Genomic DNA, 16,758 nt, shown 5'->3' with positions numbered 1-16,758 from the left:
CAGGGGGGGGGGGGGGGTACACGTGCATGGGGCTCAGGAGAACGAGCCTCGCGGAGTGTGAGGGAAGAGGCCACGGGATGCCCGGTGACCTCCGGAGCAGGCAGCGCAGATCCGCCTCCCTGGCCGCCGAAGGGGAGCCTGAAGAGCAAGCGTTCAGAAGATAGGCACATAAAGGAAGGACGAGGGAGAATACGAGCGCTTACTCCTCAATGGCCATCCACTTCTTCCTCACTGGAGCACCCCGTGCCGGCGGGCGGCCGCCCTCGGGCGACCTCCTCTTCCGGCTGGCGAGGGCGGCCCGACGGGGGAACTCGGCTGCCCTCGAGCGAGGATAGGAAGTGGGGGCAATGCCTTCCACCGTCGACCGATCGCCACAACCAACTTCGGCCCGACGCGGAGCCAGAGTCGGGGGGGAGGGGGGCTGCGGCGCACCGCCCACCCCGGTCGCTGGAGAGACCGCACGACTAGGGTTCTCGCGGGGCTGAACTCCGGGGTTCGAGGCCTCCGGGGGATGCCTTTTCCCCTCAGGAATGAGCCCTCACTCATCGAAGAGCGGTATCTCCGTGACGAGAGCTCCCAGGGCCTTGAAGCTGTACAGCGGGAGGACGTTCGAAGGGAGCTCATCAGGATTGCCATCGGTCAGCCAACAAAGCAGCTCACACAAAACATTAGGGGAAAAGGGGATGGCTTGGGTCCTCATTGAGTCGCTAGGTCCTGTGTAGGCCCACATTGGGCGGGAGTGGTGCTGAAGAGGGGTAATCCGCACAGAGATAAACTTGTGCACCACCATCGCCATCGTCACCCCCGCACGCCTCAGCCTCTCTAGCCTGATCAAGACCGGCGCGAGCTGCGGGTCACTGAGCTCTTCGCGTCCCCACCCCCGGTTCGTTGTAGTGGGGGCCTGCAGAGGATGGAACAAGGCTCCGGCCTCGGTAGCCTCAACCTGCACCCACTGTCGCCGTTACGCTTCCGCTTAGGGGTGGAACTCGGTGTAGAGGTCCCCTAGGACTGTTGCCTCGGCAGCTTTCAAGGACGTGCACCCGGAACACTACACCTCGGAGACCAGCTCAAGGGAGAAGAAATGGCGGACCAATGCCACGGAAGGAGTAACGCCAACAAAAGCCTCGCACAGGAATGCGAAGGCGGAGAGGAGAACCAAAGTACGAGGGTCAAGGTGGAGCGCATGGATTTGGTAATGCGAAAGCACTGCGCCGAGGAAGCCCAAGAATGGCGGCAGTACACCAGAAAGGAGGGCGTGGAAATAGAGAGGAACCGCAGGGGACACTCTCTCACCCCGAGGCCATGAACCCATCCAGATCTGGGTGGCCCCCCACCCATTGGACCCGGCAGCAACTACCAGCCAGACCATCTTCAGCCCCTCGAAGTTCACCACCGTCGACCGTCCCAGCGCGGGCCAAGGCGCCGCCGGGACGATCGGGCTCCGCGAGCCTCTGTATTTCCCCCCTTTGTGAGGCATGAGGAAGAACCAGCGGCTGGATCGGCAGAAGAAAGAGCTGGCGGCGAAATGGATAGGGGGCGAAGACGATCAGCAGACACAGGTCAGGAGATACTGCACGGAGAGGATGGCTTTGCCGTTTTAAAGGCGTGGCACGCAGGCGTTTAGGGCCCGCGACGCTTTGGTCTGCCCTCAAGGCTCCGCCAAGAAGCTAACCCAGGCGCACCTTGGGCCCGGTGGCTACTGTCGACGTTCTGGGAATGGGGGTACCCAGACCTGCCTACCTATGGTCTAGGGCTGGCCCACTTCACCGTCCCAAGATCAACTGGGGTGATATCACCCTGGACAAGGCCCTCGTGAGGGGCCAAGCTAGGCGAGGAGGAGCAACATCTTGACCTACAGGGGGCCTCCTCAGGACCCCTCCGGAGCGGCGGATATTACGAGGCAAGGCCGGGCCTCACAAGTCAACGGAAGGCCAGGCGAGCGACACACGGTAGGACGGAACATGTTCCCCTTTAGTGCAAAGGTGGCGGGAGAGTATTGGGCTCCAAAGGCATCTTTCAAAGGTTTCCCTTTTGGTGCAATGAAGCTGCCGCCGCCCACCAGTAAGGCAAACGTCATATTCGGGCCCGTCCCCACAGTGCGGGCACTTATTTGGACGCCCTGCTGCTGGTGCGGGACGACGCCCGGTTGCAGGTGCGGGCCTCCAGGCGCCGCGGGCAGGTAAGACCCCCACCAGGGAGTGCTCGCAAGCAGGACTCCATATCCCGCGGGCGGGCCAAAAGATGGAGCGGCACCATAGCAGCCCATTGGGGGCAGGTCGGCGGGGTCGCTGAAGACAGGGGTGGCCATCTCCATGGAGGCGGCGTCATGGAAGATAAGAGGCCGATCAAGAAGCCAAAAACGAAGAGGCTAGGATGGCCGGAGTAGCGGCAGCCGGGGTGGCGGCCGAAACGTTGACCTGATCAGTGGAGATTGGACTGGTAGTGGTCGGTATCGACGCCATATATGCGATCGGGACAGAGTTCCGGAAGTGAACGGTCGTGACCCTAAACTAATACCATGTAAAACGATATGTTGTGGGAAACTGCATGACACCCAATAGGGTGTGGCTATCTCATATATATAGCAGTAAATATTGTGTAAAAATACAACATACATAATATACACATAGGCTACCTATAAATATTATCTAACATATTGGATTTATGCTCCATCCAACTCAACTCATCCAAAATCCTAAACTAATGAAGGGAGGTCTGCAATATATTTCAACACTACCCCTCACGTCTACGCTATTTTAGTCCTTAGTCGTGGGATAAATGTAGGCCGCATAATCTTTTTTGTTTTAATACTGCGTTGGTAGGGTCTTGAACTCAAGATCTCTTGACTCAGATACAATATTGAATTTATGGTCTAGCCAACTCATCTAAAAGGCCAAACTGATCTAGGGAGGTGGACAATAAACCTATCCCCGGTGCAAAAAAAATTTATATCCCCGGTCATTCGACCCTACCTATGGCAGCGGTAGAGGCCATATATAACGATCTAAGGAGACTTCATGATGATGTGTTGTGGAGAGAGATAAGCCTGATCGCCTCAAAAAATCCATGATACTTGCTCTACGTGGTTAACGTGCCGCAGCAAAGGTTGTACGTCGCACATTCCCCGCGGAAAAGTTCTTCCTTCGATTCGATTACATCTTCACCATGTTTCACTTGAAAAGCTAGATTTAATGTTTGTCCGCCTTTTTTCCATGCACATGAACCACATCATCAAGATTGAGTGGATACCTTATATCTGTGTCGCTGATGCGTACTTCATGCACGAGGGCTACTTGGCAGTCTGCCCAAAGCACCCTGAATACGCGAGTAATTAAAGCGCCGATTTCATGGTCGCCAATAAGGACAAGCAAACCATTCTCGTGTCTTATCCCATGTACAGTCATCCGTAGATATCTTTCCTTCGATTTCAATCATTCATTTGCACGCGTGGAGGCTAATTTGAGGTGTACTTATTTTGCGGAGCGACGGGCGCACCGTCCCCCGATTTTACCATGCTCTTTACTTAGACTCATCCAAGGACATGAAGAAAAAGGATTACACCCACCTCAAGTCTGTTCCCGACAATGCTATCTTTAGCTACGGTCTACGAGTGGAGAGATCACGACCAGGAAGACAAGGAACCGCATGCCCGTCTTCGGCCATAAGACCGACTGCTGCTGCACCCAGCAACCGAGTGGTGCTCTTAGTGATGAATTCTATGTCCTCCACCACATGCTGGCGTACACACGGGATTAGTAGAATCTTCGCAAGTCACCTAGATCTGGTGATGCCCACATTCTGCAATGGGCAAAGAACTTAGGAGATATCCCGGATCATCGACTTCGAGCTGAGTCCTATCACATACAACGTGAACTTTCCCAAATCATCATGAAGGAGGTTGTCGAAAAAGCAGGGATGTTCTACGAAGAAGGGCAAATGTCGCGGAAAGACGTCCGGACACGCGTATCAGCTCAGCGTCTCGACCTGAAGCCTTTCACTGTGCTCGGGGACTATCTCCCTCGCTTGGATGGATGGCACGACATGTTGGAGTGATTGACGATAAATGACAAATGTCCGTTTAGTCCATACTTTCTCTATGACGAAACTTTGAGTTATGCACGCCGAAACTTTATTTGTGATGTAATTAAACCATCCTCCTCAACTAGAGAAGATCACTCTAGTTAGGGCATTTTGGGTACTATGAACTTTGTTATTTATGCTTATGAGATGTTGCTTCTATTTTTGCCAACTTTGTCTCTTTGTATTGCTCAACTATATATGTTGCATATTATTGACTCATGTGACTATGCAGGTACATAGATCATAGATGGCGAAGAAGTGCTTTGACAGGAGTATACAATGAGTGGCCGGAGTGCCAGGCCCAGGTGTACCGGTTTCCGAGCGACAGCCAAAGAGGTTTAGATAGCAGAGCCGAAGCAGAAAGTAGTTAGTTTAGGTTCACGCTAGTGCGAAAGAGAGATACGAAACGATGCCTCAAGAAGTACTACATTATGTATGATGAGACCGCCGTGCTCTAAAAGATATAAGTGAAGCACATAGAGCAAAATCAACTAGCTCAAAAGATATAAGTGAAGCACATGTGAGCTGAATTGTCTAACCAAAGGACATAAGTGAATCCCGACAAAATCACGGTGAGTGCATGTCTCTCTCTCTAGGTGTGCAGCAAGGATGATTGTGACACAACAAAAATAAAAGACTCCTACGATACAAGACGCTCCAAGCAAAACATATAACATGTGGTGAATAAAAATATAGCCCCAAGTAATGTTACCGATGGATTGAAGACGAAAGAGGGGATGCCTTCCCGGGGCATCCCCAAGCTTAGGCTTTTACGACATCCTTGAATCAACTTGGGGTGCCTTGGGCATCCCCAAGCTTGAGATCTTGCCACTCTTTATCTTTTTGTCCATAAGAACTTCATCCAAAACTTGAAAACTTCACAACACGAAACTGAAACAGAAACTCGTGATAACATTAGTATAAGAAAGCAAACCACCACTTCCTTAGGTACTGTAGCAAACTTAAATTATACTTATGTTGATGTTTGGTTACTGTATTTTCAATCTTCCATGGCTAATACCCCCCGATACTATCCATAGTTTCATCAAAATAAGCAACCAACTCAACAAAAACAGAATATGTTAACAGCAGACTAGTCTGTAGCAATCTGTATACTTCGTATACTTCTGGTACTTCAACAATTCTGAAAAATTACGATAGTCTGAATAATTTGCGTAGAAATCAGCAGCAAAAAGAATCAACTCAAAAGCTCTTACATAAAAAAAATGAAAATTCGTTTCGTGAGCAGAAAGTTTCTGTCTTTTCCAGCATGACCAAACGATCATCCCCAAGACTAATCATAACGGTTTTGCTTGGCAGAAACACAAAAAGAAACACAAAAACACAATCATAACAGAATTCTGGAAGTGTGGAAAACACAAAATAGAAAGAAAAAGGATGGATTCGTTGGGTTGCCTCCCAACAAGCGCTATTGTTTAACGCCCTTAGCTAGGCATAAGGTGATGGAATCACGTATAGTCATCTTTTGTGCTCAAACCATAAGTAGCATGATCATTTATCATCTTAAGATCTTCATCTTTATTGGATGACTCACCACTAGATTTAGGAACAAAAGCAGACTTGACGGTCTTTTTGAGAGTGAGATTTGGAGTATTTTGCACAACGGCAAAAGCGGAACCCAAGTTGGTTATGACAACTTCTAGTTTGCTAATTCTAGAGGAATCATTAACTATAGGTTCCTTCTCCCTTAAATTTTTCAAAACATTTCCCACTTTGGATCCGTACTAAGTAATTTGATTGTGGATCTTTCTATCCAAACCCTCAATAAGTTCTACTGTGGCAATTTTGTTTTCAATAGCGTCAAGCCTTTGCATAGCGTGTTCCAAGGTCAAGGTAGTTCCATTAACCATGAGCGGGGGTGAGCCTATCAAATTCATGATAGCTCCATAGGAGTCAACAGTATGGCTCCGCAAAAAAATCCCGCCTACGATGGTATCAAGAACATACCTATTCCAAGGAGAGATTCCAACATAAAAACTACGAAGAAGAACGGTAGTGGATTACTTACGAGTGGATCTACTTTGAGCATTGCAAATCCTGTACCAAGCGTCCTTTAAATTTTCTTCCTCATTCTGCCTGAAATTGAGAACTTCGTTCTCACGGGTATCGTTTGGAGTAGTGGGTCTAGCCATTGATGGACTATCCCAAACACGAACGAGAAGGAAGCAAGCGAGTGAAGAGGGCAAAAGAAAACGACAAAGGAAAATGGCAAAAAGGCAAAAGGAAAAGGCAGAGGAGAAAGGAAAATGAAAACGGTAAATGTGAAGTGGGGGAGAGGAAAATGAGAGGCAATTGGCAAAAAAAAAGTAAATGCAAGAGATGAGTTTGTGACACCTACTTGGATAGATGACTAGATCTCTCCTCCTTGCGCCAAAAATCAGCACGTTGAAGAGAGACATTCTTGACTTGATCTCCCCAGCAATGGCGCCAAAAATCCTTCTGCTACTGCGACAACAGACCTTCCCTGGTAGGGCGCCAGGAATCCTGCTGTTGCAGCTACGCCTTTAGGGACTTCCTTGGCAAATATGCAAAGGATCTCCCCGCGGCCTTGGAGCCTTGCCTTGGTGTTCCCTTGAAGAGGAAAGTGTGATCTAGCACAACGGCGGTAAGTATTTCCCTCAATTTTGAGAACCAAGGTATCGAATCAATGGAAGATCTCGTCAAGTCTCAAGTACCTGCACAAACACAAAGAGTTTGCACCCAACGCTATGAAGGGGTTGTCAATCCCTTATAGATTGCTTGCAAAGTGAGAACTGAAAGCAACAAAGTAAACAAGCAAAGTAAAAGTGAAAGTGGAAACGATAATTGTGAATAGACCCGGGGGCCGTAGTGTTCACTAGTGGCTTCTCTCATGAAAGCAAGTAGACGGTGGGTGAACGAATTAGTGTCCAGCAACTGATAGAACCGCGCAAAGTCGTGATGTTATCTAAGGCAATGATTATATCTATAGGCATCACATCCAAAACAAGTAGACCGATACTTTCTGCATCTACTACTATTACTCCACATGTCGACCGCTATCCAGCATGCATCTAGTGTATTAAATCCAAAAGAACAGAGTAACGCCTTAAGCAAGATGACATGATGTAGATGGACAATCTCATATCTATGATAAAAGCACATCTTGTTACCCTTGATGGCAACAACATGATGCGTGCCTTGCTGCCCCTTCTGTCACTGGGAAAGGTCACCACACGGTATGAACCCAAAACCAAGCACTTCTCCCATTTCAAGAATCATAGATCTAGTTGGCCAAACAAAACCCAAGACTCGGAGAGACTTACAAGGATATCAAATCATGCATATAAGAAATCAGCAAAGACTCAAATATAATTCATAGATAATCTGATCACAAATCCACAATTCATCGGATCTCGACAAACACACCGCGGATTACATCGGATAGATCTCCATGAAGATCATGGAGAACTTTGTATTGAAGATCCAAGAGAGAGAGAAGAAGCCATATAGCTACTAACTACGGACCCGTAGGTCTGAAGTGGACTATTCACGAGTCATTGGAGAGGCGATGATGTTGATGTAGAAGCCCTTCAACTCCAAAGTCCCCTCCGGCAGGGCACCGGGAAGGGTCTCCAGATGAGATCTCGCGGAAACGGAAGCTTACGGCGGCGGAAAAGTGTTTTCGTGGATGCCCTGATTTTTTCTGGATTTGTAGGGAATTTATAGGCCAAAGACCTAGGGCAGGGGAGCGCCATTGGGGCCACAACCTTGGTTGTCGCGGCCTCCCCGCTGGTCGCGGCAACAGGGCTTGTGGGCCCCTTGTGGGCCCACTGCCTTGGCCCTCAAGCCTCCCGATCTTCATCCGTTCTGGAAAAAATTATTTCGGGGATTTTATTCCGTTTGGACTCCGTTCCAAAATCAGATCTGAAAAGAGTCAAAAACCCAAAAAAACAGGAACTGACACTTGGCAGTGAATTAATAAGTTACTCCCAAAAAAGATATAAAAGGTAAACAAAACATCCAAAGTTTACAAGATAACAACGTGAAACCATCAAAATTATAGATACGTTTGAGACGTATCAAGCATCCCCAAGCTTAACTCCTACTCGTCCTCGAGTAGGGAAGTGATAAAGAATGAATTTTTGATGCTTTCATGCTACCTTACATAGATGTCCTTTGTAACTCCTCTTATGTGACGTGAATGTTCAGATCCATTAAATTCAAAACAATAGTTTGCTATTGACGTGGAGACAATAATAATTCAAGCAAACTATCAAGGTAATCATGAACTTCCAAAATAACAAGGCCAAAAGAAAGTTATCCCTACAAAATCATATAGTCTGGCTATGCTCTATCATCATTGCACAATGAATTTAAATCATGCACAACCCCGGTATTGGCCAAGTAATTGTTTTCACACCTTTACTTTCTCAAACTTTTTCAACTCTCACACAATACATGAATGCACTAGTAGAAAAAGGGCCTTTTGCCCGGTTCATAAGGACCTTCCGTCCCGGTTTCGGAACCGGGACAAAAAGGTCGTTACTAATGCCCTTTGCCTTTACTCCCGGTTCTTACACGAACCGGGACAGATGGGCCTCCACGTGGCCGCTGCGGCCAGGCCAGGCAGGGGGGCCTTTAGTCCCGGTTGATGACACCAACCGGGACCAAAAGGCATCCACGCGTCAGCAGCTGGCTGGAGCTGAGGTTTTTTTAAAGGGCTGGTTTAGGGGTTAATTTAGGTTGTTATTATAGCTAGCTAATAGAGAAAAGTGTCCGCTCTTATATATCTCCGTGCTTGGTCATCCGTCGTGCTTTATCGAACATATTTACAAAATGTAGACAGGAGTTACATGCACATATATGCATCTTTTTTACACTATATCATTTTCGTCGAATGGCAATAGTATTCTAATCGATCATCTAACAACTCATCATCAACTTAATCATATACCAAGTTATCATATGATACACATAAAATAAAACATTGAAACATCGTAATATATATATATATATATATAGTCATCATATGCATCATGCATCCTAATTAATCGATCATGTCAAGTAATAATATAAACTAGAATAACTTGTCTCTTATAAGACCTAGTCCTCGCTCTTAGATATAATGTCGTAAAACAGAATAACACCTATGGCTTCATGATGAATCACAGAGATCCAACGGTCTCCAGCTTGTGGCTTGCGAATCTTCTTTATTTCTCTCCATGCTTCAATTTGGAGTCTTTTTGATCTTGATTTAAAGTTAATCAAGTATGGGGCATAGAACTCAGCCCTCAGCAGGCTTCTAATTCTCATTTGACCTTCTGGGTCCATTAACAGAGGCGCTACATCATGTGGCAGTTGCTATTGAAGAACATAATAATAACCTAGTTAGCAATGTAATCAACACCATTTATGCAATACTGGAGCGTACTTAATTAAGAAACTCTTACCAAGACATTTCGGCGAATGTCATCTGGACTCAACCTATGCACTAGTGGCATGTAAAATGAATAATTTTGGCCAATTTCAAAATGATACGGGAAGGTATCCCTAGAAGCCAGAACACCAGCAACAAGAAAGTGGAGAAGATGATCCTTATCCTCCCAAGTTAGATGTGATCCATACGTGTAGTGTGTCGTGTCAATTAATTTTCGTAATTCAGTCGAAGCAACGAAATAAGTTGTAAATTATAATTTAACAAATTTAGTATATAGATGAACACCAACTATTTCTAAATATAAATGCAAATTACTTCACATGAAGGTAAAAGAGGAAGCATATCATCGACAACCACCCAAATTTTGTAATAATTTAATGTTTCAAAAATACTTAGAAATTTTGTAATTGTCCACAAGATGTGGGCATTATATAAACAATTCAAAACGACCACATGTGCTACGATCATTCAAAGGACAATTTGGGTTGTTGTTGTTGTTTGTACAACATGTATCATGATATAATTATAACTATGGCCCAATAACTAGGAACCTGCAACATGTGGCCAAAGTTTTAATAGACGATGAACACCACATGACATGTAAATTGCGAGAGGAAAACAGGTTGACTACGCCAACTATTTATAAATATAAATGCAAATTACTTGAAAAATATGGTTGAGAAACTCACATGGAAGTAAAACAGGAAGCATATCATCGACAACCACCCAAATGTCGATGTTGTCTCGCATATTATCTTCAGGACGAAGATCGAACGTGATTTCCATTCCCTTCTGAAATCCATATGCCTTGCAAAGATCTTCCCACTTTGGGCACCCAAATTCTGTTTGAAAAACTGAATTAAATACTTGGATAACAAATGTGTGACCATGTATAGTCCTCAGCTTAGCGCTCCTCGTCTCAATTCTCTCGTGGTCTTCGAAACCGAGCCTCTCCAACACATATCTTCTTGCATGGAAAGGGAGGTACATATCGCCGTTCTCGTCAAGATTCATGCTAAAGAACCTATCGTCTCGCAGGTGAGGCATGTCGCACATACCCCGAGAGTCGCCGCAATATTCATACTCGCAATATCCATCGTCAGACATTTCCTGTTTTAATGTGGTAAATGTGTGTAAACAACAATATAATCGTGACACACCATATATATCGAAAGAATTGAACATCTATATATAATAACTCTTCATGCTCGCATCACGCATCATCATATATAACAAAAAGTCCTACTAATTAATCACCATCATACATAGTTAAATAAAGTGTGTCACGATTATATATAACAACAAGTCGACGTTGATGCGGGAACTACTTCTATATATAGTTAAATAAAGTAGTTTTATTAATTAAATCAACTAGTTCAACTACTAAGCACTTACTATAAATAAATAAAGTAGTACTTACTAAAAACAAACTACTTCTATATATAGTAAAATAAAGTACTTTATTAAATCAACTAGCTAGTTCAACTATATATGAAGCACTTACTATAAATAAAATAAAGTAGTACTTACTAAAAATAAACTAGTTTAACTGTAGTTCTATTATTTCTCTAGCTAATTATATTAAACACTTTCTCTTTATATTTTTTCCTTTTTCCTCTATTCTAAATATGAACATATTCATAAATGACTTTGATCATGCACAATTTTCCTATACATACACAATATGAACATATACATAAATTGACAAAGAAAATACTATGAACAAAAAAATCATTAAAATTCTATGAACAAAATTACAACAGAAAAAAATCACAAAAATTCTATGAACAGAAAAAAATCAAAAAAAATTGACATATTCGATCTTTGCATATATTTGAACATAACATGCATATTCAACAATAATATCACCAAAAAAATCTTTTATCAGAAAAAAGAATCTTTGCTCACGGCGACGGCGACGGCGAGGTGCGGCGCGGCGACCGTGGAGAGTGAGGTGCGACGCGGGCCGGGGCGGGGCGGCGACGGGCAGGGGCCGACGGCGTCGCGGGGCACGGGGCGCAGGGCGGGGGCGGCGACGGCGTCGAGGCTGCGCGGGACGGCGTCGGGGTGGCGCGGGGCGACGACGGCGACGGCGATGGCGAGGCGGCGAGACGGGCAGCCTGGCGGCGTCGGGATCGAATGGAGAGAGGGGGACAGATCAAAATTTCTAAACTGTCTCTTATATAGCCCCACCTTTAGTCCCGGTTGGTGGCACCAATCGGGACCAAAGGTCTCTTTTCAGCAGCCCGACAGGCGGGAAGCAGAGGCATTGATACCGGTTGGTGGCACAAACCGGGACCAAAGGTTTCTTTTTAGCAGCCCGAAGGGCGGGAAGCAAAGGTCATTGGTCCTGGTTGGTGTCACCAACCGGTACCAATGCCCCCCTTTAGTCCCGGTTGGTGCCACCAACCGGGACCAAAGGCCTTGCGCGGTGCGGTGCTATGTTTAGTCCCACCTCGCTAGCCGAGAGGGACTCGGAGTGGTTTATAAGCCCTGCTGAACCAACCACTTCGAGCTGCTCTCTACTGCAGGCTTACGGGCCTAAAATCACTCTCTGTGCTTGTGGGCCTATTGGGCCTACTGCGGGCCTGCATCCTGGCCCTAGTAATGGGTTCCTAGTCGTATGCAGGCCGTGGTGGCCCTGTAGGTGGCACTTTTTTTTAATTTTTTCCCTGTTTTTTGCTTTCTTTTTTGTTTCTAATTACTTATTTATTTTCTTTTACGATAATTCTTTTTACTATTAAAGTTTGTAACAAAATTCTAACTACTTATTTCTTTTCTTTTATGATAATTCTTTTTGCTTTTAATGTTTTGAACAAAATTTTAATTACTTATTTATTTTCATTTATGATAATTATTTTTGCTATTAAAGTTTGTAACAAAATTCTATATAATTTTAGTTTCAATAATACTAGAGGTTTATAAAAGCTTTTTACTTGATTCCTTTATTCTAATTTTTCCTAGTTTTTTTGCTTTCTTTTTTGTTTCTAATTACTTATTTATTTTCTTTTAGATAATTCTTTTTGCTATTAAATTTTGTAACAAAATTCTAATTACTTATTTATTTTCTTTTATGATAATTCTTTTTTGCTTTTAATGTTTTGAACAAAATTCTAATTACTTATTTATTTTCTTTTATGATAATTCTTTTTTCTATTAAAGTTTGTAAGAAATTTCTATGTAATTTTAGTTTCAATAATACTAGAGGTTTATAAAAGCTTTTTAGTTGCTTCCTTTAGGACCAGTTCTAAGGCTGTTACAAAGGCATTTTATTTGATACAAATTTTAAGGCTGGGCCCCGCGAGCACCTTTTAGTACCGGTTCGTGGCATGAACCGGTAAAAGAGCTTTTAGTTCATGTTTTCTGCAGCTATAAGACCATAAAATTGAAAAGCATTTGAAATGAACTCTGAAAATGTTCCAAGTTGGCATGGTATCATCATTTCACCCACATAGCATGTGCGAGAAAGTTGAGAGGGTTATGGCAAAAACTAGATGCACTTCGTGTACAAAACGGACAATCTCTTTTGAAGTATCAGGGTTTCATACGGAAACTCGTCTGTTACAAAGGGATTTCATTTTTTAACTTATTTGAACTCCATAGTTTTTCTATGTTCAAAATGCACCATTCAAAGCCACATCATCAATTTACAACCCTTTCTGACATCATTTTTTATTTTTCATGCATTTACTGATTATTTTGAGCTATAAGACCATGAAATTTAGAAGCATTTGAAGTGAACTCTGAAAAGGTTCCAAGTTGGCATAGTATCATCATTTCACCCACATAGCATGTGCGAGAAAGTTGAGAGGGTTACGGCAAAAACTGGATGCACTTCGTGTACAAAACGGACAATCTCTTTCGAAGTATGAGGGTTTCATACGGAAACTCGTCTGTTACAAAGGGATTTTATTTTTTTTAACTTATCTGAACTCCATAGTTTTTCTATGTTCATAATGCACCATTCAAAGCCACATCAACAATTTACAACCCTTTGTGACTTCATTTGTTATTTTTCATGCATTTACTGATTATTTTGAGCTATAAGACCATGAAATTGAAAAGCATTTGAAATGAACTCTGAAAAGGTTCCAAGTTGGCATGGTATCATCATTTCACCCACATAGCATGTGCGACAAAGTTGAGAGGGTTACGGCAAAAACTGGATGCACTTTATATACAAAACGGACAATCTCTTTCGAAGTATGAGGGTTTCATACGGAAACTCGTCTGTTACAAAGGATTTCATTTTTTTGAACTTATTTGAAATCCATAGTTTTTCTGTGTTCAAAATGCACCATTCAAAGCCACATCATCAATTTACAACCCTTTCTGACAACATTTGTTATTTTTCATGCATTTACTAATTATTTTGAGCTATAAGACCATGAAATTTAAAAGCATTTCAAATGAACTCTGAAAAGGTTCCTAGTTTGCATGGTATCATCATTTTACCCACATAGCATGTGCGAGAAAGTTGAGAGGGTTACGGCAAAAACTGGATGCACTTCGTGTACAAAACGGACAATCACTTTCGAAGTATCACGGTTTCATTCGGAAACTCATCTGTTACAAACGGATTTCATTTTTTGAACATATTTGAACTCCATAGTTTTTCTGTGTTCAAAATGCACCATTCAAAGCCACATCAATAATTTACAACCCTTTCTGACATCATTTGTTATTTTTCATGCATATACTGATTATATTGAGCTATAAGACCATGAAATTGAAAAGCATTTGAAATGAACTCTGAAAAGGTTCCAAGTTGGCATGGTATCATCATTTCACCCACATAGCATGTGCGAGAAAGTTGAGAGGGTTACGGCAAAAACTAGATGCACTTCGTGTACAAAACGGACAATCTCTTTCGAAGTATGAGGGTTTCATACGGAAACTCGTCTGTTACAAAGGGATTTCATTTTTTTGAACTTATTTGAACTCCATAGTTTTTCTGTGTTCAAAATGCACCATTCAAAGCCACGTCATCAATTTACAACCCTTTCTGACTTCATTTGTTATTTTTCATGCATTTACTGATTATTTTGAGCTATAAGACCATGAAATTGAAAAGCATTTGAAATGAACTCTGAAAAGGTTCCAAGTTGGCATGGTATCTTCATTTCACCCACATAGCATGTGAGAGAAAGTTGAGGGGTTACGGCAAAAACTGGATGTACTTCGTGTACAAAACGGACAATCTCTTTCGAAGTATGAGGGTTTCATACAGAAACTCATGTGTTACAAAGGGATTTCATATTTTTGAACTTATTTGAACTCCATAGTTTTTCTGTGTTCAAAATGCACCATTCAAAGCCACATCAACAATTTAAAACCCTTCCTGACATCATTTGTTATTTTTCATGCATTTACTGATTATTTTGAGCTATAAGACCATGAAATTGAAAAGTATTTGAAATGAACTCTGAAAAGGTTCCAAGTTGGCATGGTATCATCATTTCACCCACATAGCATGTGTGAGAAAGTTGAGAGGGTTACGGCAAAAACTGGATGCACTTCGTGTACAAAATGGAGAATCTCTTTCGAAGTATCAGGGTTTCATACGGAAACACGTTTGTTACAAAGGGATTTCATTTTTTGAACTTGTTTGAACTCCATAGTTTTTCTGTTATCAAAATGCACCATTCAAAGCCACATCAACAATTTACAACCCTTTCTAACATCATTTGTTATTTTTCATGCATTTACTGATTATTTTGAGCTATAAGACCATGAAATTGAAAATCATTTGAAATGAACTCTGAAAAGGTTCCAAGTTGGCAGTGGTGACAATTTTAAGACAACACATGATCTCCATTACATCTAGGGCACAACATTACATTTGTTCAAGTTCACAACAGTGCAGAAATGATAGAATTACATCTACGGCACAACAAACTAGCAGAAACATAACACACACACTGCCACTTAAGTGGTTTGCTTAGATCAAATAGAAACTAAACTAGCCACAATGATGATGCCAAGAACAAAGAGAAAACCCATTGTTTCCATGAGATCATTCCTTTTCTGCAACTTCAATTGCATTTTCTTGTTTTCACTGTTCAGATCCATAACCTTCTTCTCCATCCTACTACCTTTGATCCAACTATGTTCAAGGCCACCATGGAGCTCCTCCAAAGCTTGCCCCACTAGCTCAGTGGGAGAGGGGTCAATCCAAACAACCCAATCACACTCATCAGGAAGCTGTTAAATCAAAGTTCACATAATTAGGTGAAATTCATAACTTTACAATAAATCGATGAAAACAGAGTACCAAATGATGTTTTGAGGAATTACATCGAGTGGGCAACCCAAAACCTTCTTCCCGTGCTTGCTCCACCCCAAGAAACACGGCGAGCAGGAATTAGCCCATGCCCCGGGAAACGGTGATTCGAGCGCTCCTCAAGGCCGTAGAAACTTGGATTGGGAATGAAAAATTCGGATTGGAACTGCACAACCCCGCAGCCATCCACCTACGAGCCAGAAAGGCGCATATTACGGCCCATCCCGCGAAACCCTAGATGAGAAATCCCCAAATCCAATGTCAACTGAAAATCCAAATCGACTTACCTCACTGTTTGCGGAGGAGCTTGCAGATGACATTGCAGACGTACACATGGACGTGCCCAAGCGGTGAAAACGGGGACGGGGCGTGATGGACCGCTAAATCTAGACAAAACTCGGTAAAAATGGAGCTCCGAGGTCGAGCTTCGAGAGGAGAAAGCTTAACTAGTGTGGCTCGGGCATTTCATCGAACACCTCATGTGCATAGGAGGTAAGATAGAGCACCCAAATGCCCTCCCCTCGCCGGCAAAAAAAAATAGACTGCTCTGCCGCGGCGATGGGTATATATAGGCAAATTATTTGTCACGGTTCCATTGGACATATATAGGCAAATTGCATATAGCTAGTGATCTCTCTAGGTTCCATTGGATAGCAATATGATATGGCATAGTTATGAAAATTGGATATAGCTAGTGATCTCTCTAGGTTCCATTGGATAGCTATCTTGATCTCTCTAGGTTCCATTGGATAGCAATATGCAATATGTCTAGCTTGTGCCATATTTGCAAAACCGTGGTAGAATATATATATATATATATATATATATATGTATATATATATATATATATGTTATAGTTAATTTACGGTTTCTTGATCAATTAATAGGATATGAAAATTGCATAAGATAGCAATATGTTCCATTTGAATCCTAAAGATAATTTATTTTTTTAGTTGTAGTGAAACATTTTTCCTTG

This window comes from Hordeum vulgare, chromosome 4H, assembly GCF_904849725.1.
Source record: "Hordeum vulgare subsp. vulgare chromosome 4H, MorexV3_pseudomolecules_assembly, whole genome shotgun sequence".
Classification (NCBI taxonomy): domain Eukaryota; kingdom Viridiplantae; phylum Streptophyta; class Magnoliopsida; order Poales; family Poaceae; genus Hordeum; species Hordeum vulgare.
This window is presented reverse-complemented; position numbering follows the sequence as displayed.